Source organism: Parasteatoda tepidariorum, chromosome 1 (assembly GCF_043381705.1).
Source record: "Parasteatoda tepidariorum isolate YZ-2023 chromosome 1, CAS_Ptep_4.0, whole genome shotgun sequence".
Classification (NCBI taxonomy): Eukaryota; Metazoa; Arthropoda; class Arachnida; order Araneae; family Theridiidae; genus Parasteatoda; species Parasteatoda tepidariorum.
The window spans coordinates 72,269,221-72,285,516 of record NC_092204.1 but is presented as its reverse complement, the minus strand read 5'-3'; the positions used below and the strand labels follow the sequence as shown (position 1 = coordinate 72,285,516).

General features: G+C 32.4%; 1 protein-coding gene across 6 annotated transcripts in view; it reads right to left on the bottom strand.

Annotated features, from left to right (window-relative positions):
• The window catches only part of LOC107447961 (silk gland factor 3), a 463,042-nt gene that overhangs the window by 48,025 nt on the left and 398,721 nt on the right, over nucleotides 1-16,296 (bottom strand). The window contains exon 7 of one of the 6 annotated variants that reach the window (XM_071187003.1): nucleotides 2,316-2,508. The exons of the other annotated variants lie outside the window; for them this stretch is intronic. The gene's annotated coding sequence lies outside the window, so the exon portion shown is untranslated. Of the gene's footprint in view, nucleotides 1-2,315; nucleotides 2,509-16,296 lie in introns of those variants that run through there. 6 annotated transcript variants of the gene reach the window in all.

Genomic DNA, 16,296 nt, shown 5'->3' with positions numbered 1-16,296 from the left:
TTGCTGTTGCACCTGTTTGTCGGCTTGTCGGCATTTCGTCATTGTTTCGGTTTTAGTTGTAACTTGTCTCTTCTCTGACCTGTCCAAAAATAAAAATTCGATGATAAAATTTAGTTGGGCAAAAACAAGCTAGTTAAGAACGTTAATATTGTGGCAGAAATAGGACCGAGACATATCCTTGAAGAACACACTCACACTTTGATTATCATGTTATAAGTCTTCGGCCATTTTTTCTCTCCTTCATTGGTTCAACAACTTTAGGAGATGAGCTTCACCCAACGCCAAAGATGGATGCCGTTTTACACTAAGTGTCTCATAATTGAATTCTTCAATAAATACTAACTGCCCTCGTCAGAGTGACGAATAATTTAACCATCCGGAAGGGGAACAAGCTTCCCCAAGTTATTCAGTTTTATATCTACTAAATCCTGCTATATTTCTGTGTCCTGACAGATTTTGATGATCCGTTGTGCCTCATTAAAGAATTTGAAATATTCCGAGAGGGTACGTCTGCTGGCTATTTTTTTGAATGTCTGATGAGCCTTGCGACGGTTTTTGTCCTCTGATGGATACACTGTTGACCATCCTTTGTTCCACTCCACTTCCCTCAACATATTTTGATGACCACCTAAAAATGAGCTTAAGAAAGATTCATTTTTCAAACTTGCCATTGATGTCAGCTCTTTGTTTTTCAACTGGTAATGATGAAATTTTTAATGCTTTCAGCATTTGGACTTATCATCTGACAGGTATTGTTTCATTCTTCTAGAAGATTCTTGTGACTCTGCTTGAATAATCTCTTTTAAGGGTATTGCGAAAATAACATTTACAATTGTCCTTTTCATTTTATTGATTTTTTTTTCGGCCTATAAATTTATTATTTTTCATTTGACTAAAACGTTGCTATAAGGCTTAAGTTCTCTAATTAAATCTTTATATTAAATTATAAGTTATATTCAAAAATAATTAATATTTTTTTTATAACAATAACTATCCTTTATAACACATTTTTCTTATGGCACGCATGGAATATTCGTGCCTCATGCCTTAGCAAGATCTTTGGATCGTAATCATTATACTAGCATACTATTTTTTCACGCAATAACTGGGAACAAAATTGTATCCTTCTTGGAAAGAAGAGGCAAAAAGACATAATGGACACCTACAATGCATATCAAGATATAAGTTACTTTTCATGTTTAGGCGGATAGACCTACTCGGCAAACTATTCAAGATATGGATATGTTACGACAATTGGAGAGGTTTATGTTTTTACTGTATAACCTTACTAGCCACGACGAATGTGTTGACGATACAAGAAACAATCTATGCATTCAAATTTTTTGGAATACTCTGCCAAAAGCTTAGCAAAGTTTTCATGGAATCAATACGATATGACTGCAAGAAAGGTGTACTATGGTGTAGGAGTAAGAAGATTCTGTAGATGTAAGAAGATTCTGTAGAAGTAAGAATGCTCTGTCGAAGAATGCTCTACTTCAGTCTATTGCTCTCAGTGCTTGTGGTGCCATTTTGTACTCGCGGTAATATCAAATTGTGAATTTAATCAAGTATGAAAATCTAATGTGTTTTGTGTTTCAATATTAGTATTCCAAACAATATTGACAATCTAGAAGTACAGACAATATATTGAAGAATAAATGTAAATACTATTCCATTAAATAATTCCTGAAATTTGTTTTCAATTAAACATATTATAAATATAATATGATATATATAATGTATTAAAAATAGGATGCATGTTACTTTTGATGCAACAATCTGTTTACCGTCCAGAAACCAAAATGATCGAAGCAATCATGGGGGTTGGTGAGCGAAACGAGTAGGGAGCAGAGCCTCCAAGCAACATGTATGAATTAAAGTAAAAAACTGCATGCCTTTATTAATAAATTTCATCATAAACATTTAAAAATAGTTAGTTGGAATGGTATTCAGAAGTGTTCATTTGAAGGATATGAATATTCAGCCATTTTGAATGTCTGTCTGAGGAAGGGGGGGGGGGAATCTGAGATGGTTCCATACCCAAAATTAAAATTTCATGGATGTGTACTAAGTTGTAATGCACAACTGTCTCAACTATCCGGAGTATTTAAACGAATTATTGCTTATCAAAGAAAACAGCCTTTGCCTACGCTTTTAATGAAAGTTAGCTACTTAAAATAGTAAAAATTATTAGAGTGTGCTTTTTAATAGTCAAATGATAATTTGAATGACCACACTTAATAATTTCCTTCTAGTAAACATCAAATCTACATAGGGCTCAATAATAAAGCTTTCAGTTACTTTTTATCCTTAGAAGAGTTGAAGATTTTATTCCAAGCACTTTGTTTCTGTACTAGACAAACTTTATTTTTTTTTATGTAACGGTGCTCACTTTTTTAGATGACTTCTTTATACCCTTTTTTGAAAATCAGGGTAAGACTACCAGCTCGATCACCGTTGTTCAGATTTGCATTGCAAAGCACATTCTCCTTTTGGGTGAGACACAGACTAAAAGAAAAACAAAGAACGGTAACTTTCTTCGCTTAGAAAACTGTATGTGAGAGAACTTTACTCCTCCCTCTACTTATCCAATATAAAAAATATCAAGAATGAAAGAAGTATATATATAAACTTAACTGTAAGAGGGGAAAAAAACTTTATTGTAACCGCCAGTAAAAGCATTGCATTTGCGCCAAAGATCAAGAAAAAAAAATCCAATAGACCTTTCTTCAGCACGAGAAATGATAAAAAAAAGAGAAATCCACGAGGAAAAGTATTTTTTTGTACTTGGAAAAAAAATGTCTTTATAGTAGGTGGGGCTGAAATCCTCATGAGGACATTTTTTCTCAGTATGGTTCTAACATCTTCACTGTTCCTCCACTCGCCTGCCTTCTCCTTTAAGCGAAATGATAGATGGTTCTTTGATGAATTGCGACCGATAAGTTCTAAAACAATTCCTTACTTTCCCTCTCCTGAGGATGGGCCATCGTCGAATGTCACAACCTCCCCCTCAAACTCCTCCATGGGGGATAAGGAGGGGTGTCTACCCACATTCAAACTGCATTATAATGTGCATTAAAATATCTTTTAGTCGTTGTAAAAAGTGAAAAACCACAACAATGGAAGAGATTGTAGATAGGGAAGCATGTTTGGTGACCATATTAGCGAAATCCATCAAAATCAAAATCGACATGGCATGCTATGAGGGGGGGGGCATGTCGTGTCTGCTCGTGTCATATCCTGCGCTTAGATTCTTTTAAATGACAGCAACTCCAGCCATTATAATTTGGTTCGGAATATGACCTTCAAACGAAGATGGATGGACCTTTAAAATCAGTCCACCATAGCGTTCCGCAACGATGAAAGACGTTTTAAAATGCACTCTACTCATCGACATATTCCGGAATAGTTAAGAGTTTTGAAATTTATCATTAATTAGTTAAGTCTTCAATATTTACGCTTTAAAGTTCGGTGGCATTAAGAATAGTAGGTTTTCTGAATGAAATAAATTGTACAATTCATTAGTCCGAGTACGAATTGTTAATTTTAAAAAGAACACATGTTATAATATGCAAATTTTAAAAATGTGGCACGACCACGAGTAATTTGGCCCCTTATTTTGCCATTAAGGTTTTTATTTTACCTTAGTGTTGCTATGCCGACGCCCGGTGGCTGAGCGGTAGCTCTTCGCGCTGTCGTGCCACAGGTCCCTGGTTCGATTCTCAGGCAGGACAAGGTTGACTCAGCCTTTCATCCCTTTAGTGGGTCGATAAATGAGTACCAAACATGCTTGGGAACTAAACACTGGGAGTTTCGCGTTCGGTTGACCACCTAACCGGAACATCTGCTCCTGCACCCCAGAGCCCAAAGGTTAAGAAAACTGAGATGGGCACAGTAGGCCTTGGCCCTCTATAGGCTGTCGCGCCGCTGAGTTTAGTTTTAGTGTTGCTATGCCAATCATTATCAAATTTTTTTTCTGTCGTCAATGCTAGAACAACCAATCAGTGTTAGAGCGAACCTTAAATATTAGTTGTCAAGGAGAAATATAGGAACCCACGAAAAAAGAATGTACCTCATTCTTCGTAACTATGATTCCTCATAAGCATGCAAAAATTCAAAAAAGCCCACCTAAGAGTTGGGCAATCGGGTCAGTCCAGTTCACCCTGTGCAGCCAATGATGATTTTTGACAACCGTCGAAAAGTTTACACCTTTTACAAACGAGAACATCTGAAGTTAAACTTAAACTTTAATGATAAAAAATTGGCTTTATTATGCAAATATTTAAATTACACATGTAAAAAAAAAATCAGATTATTTAACTTTTAACATTAGTTGTTCTTACATAAAACCACAGATATATGACATGCATCCACTATCGCTAGAAAGTTCTATATAATGTTATTCTGCTCCAATGATTACATCACTATCCTCCCTACTGGCTTTTGCATAATGTCACCATTGAGTCCCCCCTAGTGGTTAAACACGTAACCTGCATCACCACCATGCATTGCTCTGCAGAATGATGAGACTAATCATTAAAGTGCGTTACAGAGATTTGTAACGACATCATGATTAGGTCTGCGAGATGCCAGAGAGTCGGTGACAGTGTTGAAAGGAAGAGCAAACATCATGATGTCGTCATTGATTAATTTCAACCTGATTTCATTATAATCCAGCGAAATAATATTTAAAGAAAATATTGCAAAATTATTACATTAGCTTGAATATTACTTTTAAGAATCTCACGGATCGTGCATTTTGCAATGAAAATACTGCTAGTCTCTAATTGTGTATTGAAACACTAGTTTTAATTAATTTAATTCCTTTTAAAAGATACTTATAGGTTTAATTTTAATTATAAAATATATATAAATCTCATCTCAGCTTAAAAAAAAGCTAAATAATAAGGGCTAAATATATATATTTTAAAATAATAATTTGGGAATATGTAAAAACCATGTTTACATCAAATACTTATTATAAATTTGTAATGAAGTTGTATCATCAAAGGAAAGGGTAAGACTTTGTGCTTTGCAGACAAAAGCAAAAAAACAGCTTGAATACAGCACAAATGAAAAATTGACATAACTATAGTTTGAGTTCTAAAAACAGGAAACTTTCTCAGTATGTAAATGTCAAAATGACATAATAATTTTGACGTTTTGTCACTAAGGAGGGTTCTGTTGTAGTTGTAGTTCATTTACGTCGCCCTAGAGCACCACAATGGTCTGGGAAACATCCCGAAGGATGATTCGAAGAGATGCCATCACAATTTTGATCCTCTGCAGAAGCCCAACGACTCTTCGGTGGCCCAACGACCTGCGCGCGAAGTCGAGCACTTTACGGTAGCACAGTTTAACGAGGACCCATACCGCACACCCTCGGTCTCTACGCAGACTGATCCAAGTGGTCACCCACCCGCACACTGGCCGCAGCCAGTGATGTTTGACTTCGGTGATCTGCTGAGAACCGTGTCTTAACGATCAGTCCACTACGGAACAAGGTGGGTTTTTGTTTATAGATCTGAAACTATAGAATGTCAATTTATGTGCTACATTCACGTTGTTTTTTGCTTAAGTTGTATCATATTCACAAGGACATATTGTGTTTTGTATATTAGTTTGACTTTTATTTATTATTGTTTGATTAGTTATATGGGAAAGAAAAAATATCTTTTTAAGTTTATTATATTTGCAATTTTCTGCAATCTGCAAAAATAGCCTCTAATTATTAACTATAACTGCATTTATCAAATAAAGCAGAAAGATTCATATTAAATGCGTCAAAATAAAAGGTAATAAGGATGTTCAGAGGAAAATGTTAGAAAGCTTCAGTTCTAATAAATGCAACTATGCACTGTTAAAGACTTCTTGGAAAAAATGGTTAAATAACAATTCATTTTATTGTTATTTTACCATATTCAAACAAAACAGTCAAATAACCATAAATAAAATGGTATTCAAACTGTTAACTGAGAGAAAAACTGTTTATTAACTGCTGCTACGGTTAAACAATTACAATTTTGCGTCTGGGTACATATTATAACCGAAAGGGCTAATTAGTCAGTATTGGCACTAACATAACGATGGTTCGAGTCCCAGCGTTGACGCCACAATACCTAACGAAATGTCGAGTTTCAATGTCTAGTTAATTTTTTTTTCTGTTTTGAAACCATGCCAGTTGTAAATGGTAAAAAAACAGTAGAGTTTTGTACTCACGGTTTTATAACCATACTAGTTGTAAATGGCTTCAATATCGCAAAGGTAAAAAATATTTTTTATCGTAAATTCTACGGTTAATTGGATGGACAAACTGCTGTTGTTTTTTTTACCATAATTTCGGAAAGAAAATTCTAGCAGTGTACAGTAAAAAATTGTTATAAAAGTTAATTTTATAATTAAATAACTAGTTTTAGCAAAATGAATAGTTCGCGAGAGAGACTTTTACAAATTATCATTGCCAGTTAATCTAAAAATATAAAAAACACTAATTATTAAAATTTATAAGCGTCGAAAATTCTTATTTTTTAGACTTGTAGGTTAATTTTAAATTATAACTTTACATTGATATTTCCCATGAAAAAAACATGTTAAAGTTGAATTACAAACATCATGGCTAGTGAACTATTACAGCTAATCTAAAAAAGTATCACATTCCAAACGTGTTACAAATAGGTAAGTGTTATAAGTAAAAACGTAATCATTTTGGTGTAAGATACCAAGGTAATAAAAACTTTAACCGTAATCTGTAACCCTAAACTGCAAAATTGTAATTTTAACCAACATATAGTGAAATACTTAAAGTAAAAAAAAAAAAAATATATATATATATATATATATATTACAGATTTCATAAAATAATTTAAATAATTTTAAATTTTTTTTTTCTTCACAAAATTCGGTTTATCATAGAAATATTTGTTTGGAAAATTTAATCAATTAATAATGAAAATTAATACGAAATTTATCTTATCTTGTATTTCTTTAAATAAATTATTATTAGAAAATTATTTAGTTGCATAATTTGAAGAATGAGTAGCACTTAATCCATTTCTATTTTCCATAAAAATTAAAAAAAAAAATTTTATAAAGTAAATATATTAAAATATTTTAACTAATATTAAATGTGAAAATGATTGTTACTGATTTCAATATTCTCGAATATTAAATGCTGCGAAATTGTCATTAAAATTACCTTTTCTCCCCATGTTATACCCTTGATAACAAGGGACTTAGCAGAATTTCCCTTTTCCAAAGCATCGCATGTTAAGTATTAGAATTTTAATTTACTTTGGTAACAACTCAGAGAATTCAGGGGAAAGTTATGTCCTCATTGATTTTGGGAATAATACGACGAAGTTCCAGTGACAACTTGAGTTTCTACAAACCTCCTGACTTTGCCGACTGCATGTACCAAAAGACGATGTTCGGCACTTTCAGGTTGTATGTAAGAGTGTCGACGAAGGTTTTCAATTACAGCGTTAGTAACTTGAAAAGGGGAGGGAAAAGACACCGAGTTTCGAAATTGGAAAGTGAGAATCAATCAGTTAGCAAGCTTTAATTATGATGATTTTACATTTTACTAAACTGCGCTTTGACATCGTTAGGGAATGTTTCTAAATAGTTCAGATGAACTTAAGAAGGAATATTTAAATTGTTTCGTTTCATTAAAAGTAATTGTTTTTGACAGTAAACTAAATGCTATCTCAATTTGATAATTATGAAATTAAACTTATTAAATTGAAGAAATATTTATAAACGTGGGAAAAATATAAACTGTGAAAAAACTTTAATATTTATCAAGAGAAATAAATCACGTGTGAAAATGTATCATACATTTACGATAGTTAAAGTATTAAACGAAAAATTTTGGGTTAAGAAATGGAACTTTATTACTTAGGACAACACATCAGAGAATACGAGGGAAATTACATCTTCATTGATTTTGGGAATAATATGATGAAGTTCCAGTGACACAACTTGAGTTTCTACAAAACTTCTGACTTAGCCGACTGCATGTACCAAAAGATGATGTTCGGCACTTTCAGGTTGCATGCAGGAGTGTTGACGAAGGTTTTCAATTGCAGAGTTAGTAACTTGAAAAAGGGAGGGGAAAGACATAGAGTTTCGAAATTGGAAAGCAAGAAACAGTTGGTGAGCTTTAATGATCATTTTACTAAATTGTGCTTTGAAATCGTTAAGGGAGGTTTCTAAATAGCTAAGAAGAGAAATAATATTTAAATAATGTTATAATAATAAAATTGTTTCGTGGAAATGATTGTTATTGATAGTAAATAAAATGTAATCTGAATTTGGTCATACGATAGTTCATACTTTGCAATAAGATTTAAAAATATAAAGAAAAGATAGAAAATATAATGAAGATTAATGAAAAGAGAAGAAGAAAAATTATTTAAATAAAATAAAATATTTTTTTGAGGAATATATATATATATATATATATATATATATATAAAATTAATAAAAGTTAATAAATTGAAAAGATAGTATCTCCCAGAAAAGGAATCTTATTAGAAATATCAAGAAATTACCAATTTCTTCAAAATTCAAATAGGTAATAAAATTTTAAGTTTGTGAAAATAAAACTTTTGAAATTAGGGAGAATTTTTGTATTTGTGACATATATAATACAGAAAACACTATAATAAGTATGAAAATTACAAAGCAATAATTTTTTTCAAATGTAGCAGAATTTTCGTATTTGTGAAATCTGTGACAGAAATAATACAGAAAGCATTATTATCAATATAAAAATTAATACACAAAGAGACAGCTGTTTAAATGCTGCGGAAAATCACAGTGATCAATATTCATTGTTTGTACTTATTAAAACCCTGTTTGCATCTTATTTATCAGAGCAAAAAATTAACTTTTCATTGTTTAGAATAGTGTTATCTTTCTCAAAAAGGCAGTTTATATTTTATCAATAATGTATGCGTGTAGTTGTACTAACAAGTATAAATATTCTCCTTTAAACCCTTTGAAAGTTGCCGTCAAATTTTACTAGCGTAACAATAATTAGGATATAATAGCTAATAATTTTCTTATATGCATAAATCAAATGCTATATTGTTCTAATTAAAAATACTTTAATTACCTGGTTTTGATATTTTTGTTGTTGTTATTTTTATATTTATTTGATTGAGCATTTATCTGAAAAGAGTTTAATAACTGGAACTTAATTGGTAAAATTGGCCTGTATTTATGGCAAACACTAGCATCAAGATTTGATTTTTTAATTGTAGTAGATTTATGAAGTAGATCCGAAGTTGTAGGCTATGGTGAGTTTTTATATTTCAGAAACCACTCTATTTTCTAGCTATGTCACAGTAATTCGCATATGGATTTACACTCCAGTGCCCTTTTTACCCCAATTGAAGAGTTTTATTTTTTTCATATCGTTTTCGATTTCTTTACCGAGTTTATAGAGTCTTTATCGAATCTTAACCGAGTTTCCGCTTATTGATTATAACCATCACGTATCAAGTCAAATAAAATTATTTCAAAATTGTGATGGCATGTCTTCAGATCATCCTCAGGAACGCTTCCCAGACCGTCGCCAAAAGCCCATTGTGCAGCTCTAGTGTGACGTAAATGAACTACTACAACTACAACAATCAAAATAAAATAATATTATATTTCTGTATTTATTTCAAATTAATTCTAAATTCTCTACATTTGTGTAATATTTATTTAATGTCATTTAAGCAGTGAATTTTTTCTTTATATATCAGATGCTTAATTCATCAGTTACGAGAATCGAATCCAAAATTTGTTTGAATCAGAATCAATTTTTTATACATCCCATCAAAAGGTAAAAAAAAAAGAAGGTTAAACATGAAAAACGTTATCTTTTCTTGGCTATCTAAAAATTAACAAATCAATAACTTTTTTTTTTAAAGGAATCGACTCGATTTGTATGTACTCTCTCGCAGATATGTGTCAAAAAAAAAAAAAAATTACACTCCAACTTTGATATTGTACTGATGTCGATTTCCAATGAAGTCCCTCCATATTTATTAAATTTATGCAACAGCGCATCTGTTAGTGAAGAGTACGAATGACGATTTCGGTATCCGAAAATTACAATCCGTAAAGCGAAACACTACTTTTGACACAGCGAATAGATGGGACGAAAAAAGTAAAAAATGACACGGCAATATTCCTATCAAAAAAGAAGATGGAATAAAAAAAAAACTGGAACGAGAAATTGTGGTGGGTGGTGCGAAAAATGGGGCATGTAAAAAAAGGGGGCATGGAACGTTAAAACGGTAAGGAAAAGAAACAAATTTTTTTCTTCATTTTTTTTCCATCTCTTTTTCGAAGAAAAGGGAAAAAAAAGCGCATTACGAATTTCGAACGAACCTTAACTGCAACCTTAACTGGGAGAAAAGGTGGAAAGATGATTCTGAGACCCCACCAGGGAAGGACGACGCAGCAGAAGAGACATACACCATGAGGAGTGGAGGGGAGGTATGTGGCACGCGACGTCGAAAATTTTCAATTAGATAGAGTCGTCAGGAGCTTTTCGTGATTCATCCCGAAATATGGAAATTTTTCGGGAATCTTGGGAATTTCGGGAGCAGATGAGGGATTGAGGGGGTGGTAGAGGTCTTGCTCTTCGTCTTCCTTTCCCCCCCATCGGGGAATGGAAGAAGAGATGATGAGGTAGTGGAAAGGTGCGAAAAATCCCCTAAAGACGACACGTAGTAAATTTTCGGAGAAGGGCAGCAGTTCGATGATGAGAGAGTGGTGTGCAAGAGAAGATTGCAATATTTCAAGGGAGCTACTTTTTGGCAGAAAAGGAATCAGTCATGTCCAATGAAAATGCAAATTTCTCATCTTTTCCTTTCGCTTTACTCTCTTCTTCCTCGAGCACTTAAAATGTTCCAAGATCTTTCATTTCATATCTTCTTTTTTTTTTTACTTCTATCATTTCACTCAGAAAGCATAGTTTCAAAAATAAATTATTTCGTTTTTAGAGAGGAAAAGTTATATTGCCTACCATTTTCATTTTGCAAAAAGCTTAACTGAAGATCATTTTAGAACAAAAATTGAAAAAAAAAGTAGGATAAATAAAAACGAATAGCAAGCAATTTGACAAAGGAAGCTGATGGCATACAATATTACGCTCACTTGTTTTTCAACAATGTCATATCTTCCAAAAGTCTGTAATCTCTAGTTATTAATTAAATGTGTACTCTTAGAAATTTCAAAGTGTTTTGAATCATAATATAATCCAGGGCTCGAAAATTGTATTGCCCGACATTGCTGGGATGTATAAATATTCAAATTCAAATCAGGCATGTATATTTTTTTTTATCCCTACATTCCCGTCCCATCAAAAGGTAAAAAAAGAAAAAGCTCATGCCTGGTATTTAAACAGAAATACCTTAAAATACAAATTAAGCGTTCTCTCAAGTTATGTAGAAAATCGCCAACCAGCAGATAAACGTTACTAAAAAAAGGAGGAGGTAATGATATTTTATAAAACCTAAGATCACTGGATTTAATTATTATAAATAAGAATTTATGAAAGCCAATCTCTGTGTTTAGAAATACCGTAAAATACAAATTAAGCGTTCTCTCAAATTATGTAGAAAATCAACAACCAGCAGATAAACATTACTAAAAAAAGGAGGAGGTAATGATATTTTATAAAACCTAAGATCACTGGATTTAATTATTATAAATAAGAATTTATGAAAGCCAATCTCTGTGTTTAGAAATACCGTAAAATACAAATTAAGCGTTCTCTCAAATTATGTAGAAAATCAACAACCAGCAGATAAACATTACTAAAAAAAGGAGGAGGTAATGATATTTTATAAAACCTAAGATCACTGGATTTAATTATTATAAATAAGAATTTATGAAAGCCAATCTCTGTGTTTAGAAATACCGTAAAATACAAATTAAGCGTTCTCTCAAATTATGTAGAAAATCGTCAACCGGCAGATAAACGTTACCAAAAAAGGAGGAGGTAGTGATATTTTATAAAACCTAAGATCACTGGATTTAATTACTATTATAAATAAGAATTTATGAAAGCCAATCTCTGTGTTTAGAAATACCGTAAAATACAAATTAAGCGTTCTCTCAAATTATGTAGAAAATCGTCAACCGGCAGATAAACGTTACCAAAAAAGGAGGAGGTAGTGATATTTTATAAAACCTAAGATCACTGGATTTAATTACTATTATAAATAAGAATTTATGAAAGCCAATCTCTGTGTTTAGAAATACCGTAAAATACAAATTAAGCGTTCTCTCAAATTATGTAGAAAATCGTCAACCGGCAGATAAACGTTACCAAAAAAGGAGGAGGTAGTGATATTTTATAAAACCTAAGATCACTGGATTTAATTACTATTATAAATAAGAATTTATGAAAGCCAATCTCTGTGTTTAGAAATACCGTAAAATACAAATTAAGCGTTCTCTCAAATTATGTAGAAAATCGTCAACCGGCAGATAAACGTTACCAAAAAAGGAGGAGGTAGTGATATTTTATAAAACCTAAGATCACTGGATTTAATTACTATTATAAATAAGAATTTATGAAAGCCAATCTCTGTGTTTAGAAATACCGTAAAATACAAATTAAGCGTTCTCTCAAATTATGTAGAAAATCGTCAACCGGCAGATAAACGTTACCAAAAAAGGAGGAGGTAGTGATATTTTATAAAACCTAAGATCACTGAGTTTAATTATTATAAATAAGAATTTATGAAAGCCAATCTCTGTGTTTACAGGGATGAGATTAGCCAAAAGGCAAAAAAGCTGAATTTCCACAATAGTAAATTTTACGCAAGCGCAACCCTTTAATAATAAATTTCAGACAGTTTAAGGTGATAAATAATGTGTTGACATACAATTGGTACTAATCTATTATTATAGAAATGATTACATTGATACTTAACATTTAGTGAAAATAAAAATTACCAATTGAAAAAAAAAAGCTGGAAATTATATTTTTCCTCAGTTCACATAAGAGACAATTATTACTTGAAAAACTACCTGGTTCAGCAAATTAAAACTACTGAGAATATACATTAATATTTCATTTCTTTTAATAAATACTGTTATGTGATTTATAGCAAATATATCAGTAATATTACTTTTTAAATTATATTGGAAAAAAAAACTTTAACAATGGATCGAATCATTATGTTCATATTATAGTCTAATCTAACTAGAGCCCTTTGAAACATATCAATAACAGTGAAGTAGAAATATATAGTAACTCCTTAACATACAAAAATTGCTATTTTAGTTTGAAAAGCAAATCAAGACATTGAATTTTAAACTTGTGTGAATATGAATCGTTACATAGGTTTTTAAAAAGGCGCAAATACGAATCACAATATCGGATTTTTAAATCTCGTAAATAAGAATCGCAACATACAATACTCAAATCACGTGAATCAGAATCGCAACACACAAATATGATAAGCTATGTTTGATATTAAAATCGTGTGATTGAGATCGAGATATTAGCAGATTCCAGGCTTGGGACCTCTAAAAGGCTTGTCAGAAGCAGCGTCGTTTGAACTACAAAAATCGGATCTATCTGGAGGGCGGGTAAAAAATTCCGAAAATCTTATTTGCTGTGAGTAAACGGTGAGAAAACAGCTAAAATAAGTAAAAATGAGAAAGGTTTGGTAGCTATGCAGTTTGAATTTTCTGTTTCTCTTTGAAAATCGGTNCTCAAATTATGTAGAAAATCGTCAACCGGCAGATAAACGTTACCAAAAAAGGAGGAGGTAGTGATATTTTATAAAACCTAAGATCACTGGATTTAATTACTATTATAAATAAGAATTTATGAAAGCCAATCTTTGTGTTTAGAAATACCGTAAAATACAAATTAAGCGTTCTCTCAAATTATGCAGAAAATCGTCAACCGGCAGATAAACGTTACCAAAAAAGGAGGAGGTAGTGATATTTTATAAAACCTAAGATCACTGAGTTTAATTATTATAAATAAGAATTTATGAAAGCCAATCTCTGTGTTTACAGGGATGAGATTAGCCAAAAGGCAAAAAAGCTGAATTTCCACAATAGTAAATTTTACGCAAGCGCAACCCTTTAATAATAAATTTCAGACAGTTTNTTATGAAAGCCAATCTCTGTGTTTAGAAAAATTTAAGTGCAATTGAAACCCCATTGCAAGGCAGCTGGTCTATTGAGACAAGGAATAATTAAATGCAAATAAGCTTTAGGTAGAGTTTAAATTTGGTAGTTTTGCACGAGATTTTTTTATATTAAAAGGGTGTTTGTCAGCCAAGCAGAACTACATTATTAGGCAAATTGAATAGTTCTACACTTATTAACACAATGTTTCAATTTGTTTGAAAGGAATCATGGTTCAATTCTATATCGTATTGCGGTTGAAGCATATTTCTTTGGAATTAAAGTCCAAAGGAACCAATTTTATACTTCAATTTTAAATCAATAGTTCTGTTGTTGTTGTTTCCCATCTCCACTGGTCTAGCGGAGCTAGACCAGGTCCATGAGTCCATTCACCCTCAGGAAATCAAAAAACAAGACCGGGTCACACAGAAAGGAGGTGGGTCGGGCTGGCTGCACTGGAGAAACATTTGTTGCAGGTGGGATAGACCTTTCGCTGCTGTTCATACCTCATGCACTTTATGTGACCACTGATGAATCTAGTGAACGCGGTCTGATCGCCTTTATTATCTCTTAGGTTCAAAGCACGACCCGGCTTATCTCCAGAGTACCAGATATGTACTGGGGGAGTATTCCAGACTAGCTGGACACCTTTCTTTCTAATGGAGTGAATTTCTGAGGATGTGAGTGCCAAACTTTCCGGCAGAGATTCATTTGTGGCAAGTTTTGACAGCGAATCAGTGATCTCATTCCCGTATAGACCAACGTGGGACGGAATCCACTGCAAATAAATATCCCGCTTCAAGGAAAGTTTACTGAGAAGTTGGAGGATTGCCGTTCCAGACCTATCGCCCACTCTAAATCAATAGTTCTGAGTGCAAGATAGATCATCTAGTGCAAGAGTTCCCAATTTGTTTTGGCTACGGAACCCTAAATAATCAACCTTCTTTCAGCGGAACCCCGACTTTAAATCTGAAGTTTATTAAGGTAATTGTGACCTATAAGTTTAATTTAAAATATTTAATTACTGGTATGAAGATTTTTAATCGTTTTATTATTGATAATCTTAAAGTGTGTTTTATGTACGATACTTGAATCGGCAGTTCTAGTGCTATATCTAGTCTAGTTATGAAATTGTTTTTGGAGCAGATACATACGCTGAAAATGGACAAAAAAAGATAAATTATGGTTTACTTCAAAAGGGAAATTTAAATTGCTTTGAAAATGGCTATTAGGGAAAAATCGTTCTTTTTTAAAGATATGAATTATTTTGCTTTGAATTGAAAATCGTAATGAGAATAACTAATTCAACATTTAATAAATGCTTGTTCTTTTCATAATTTTTTCAATATATCGTTATTATTATTTTTTTTTAACAGCAGGCACTGAATTTATCGCAGGCACTGAATTCATAAGTGTTGCTCATTTTATGTTGCCTGTTGAGCACATTGTGACCAAAGTCACGGAGGCGAACAACATGGCCCACACCACACTGCCGCAGATACTCGTTCATATAGGCTGGGTCACATTCACACATCACACATAACAGAGGACAACAAAGAGAGGGAAACACCCATGCCCTGAGTGGGATTCGAACCCGCAGCCATTGGCTTCACAGTCAGGCAATATATTATTATTAGAAATATTATATTTTCTTTCAAAAAATGCCTTTTCTCTTTCTTCAGCATTTTGCTTAAAATAAAGGAAACCGAAAGATTAAACAAATCATGAATTATAGGTTGTATCAAAAAATAATCTGGGATTTTAAACTCCTCATCACTAGTTATGAAACGTAAGGACTTGCTGAAACCCTTTAACTCTCCGGAACCCTAGTGCTGGACTCTAGCTCCTAGCACTGTAACACGGAGCCCTAGGGTTCCGCGGAACACCATTTCATAACAGCTATTCTAGTGAATAATATGATAGATTTCTCGTGAGTCTTAATCATAGATCGCAGATTGAAAATTATTTTCATACTTTTCATGGATATTTTCAAAAGTATTATTAAAAACTTTGAGATGTTAATGCCTTCAACATTCATTAGGCGCATTTATGTCATTATTATTAACTTGTATTTCATTTCATCCTTTTATTTTATCCATATCATCACTTTATTTTTCTCGCATTAGTGGTAAAAAATGT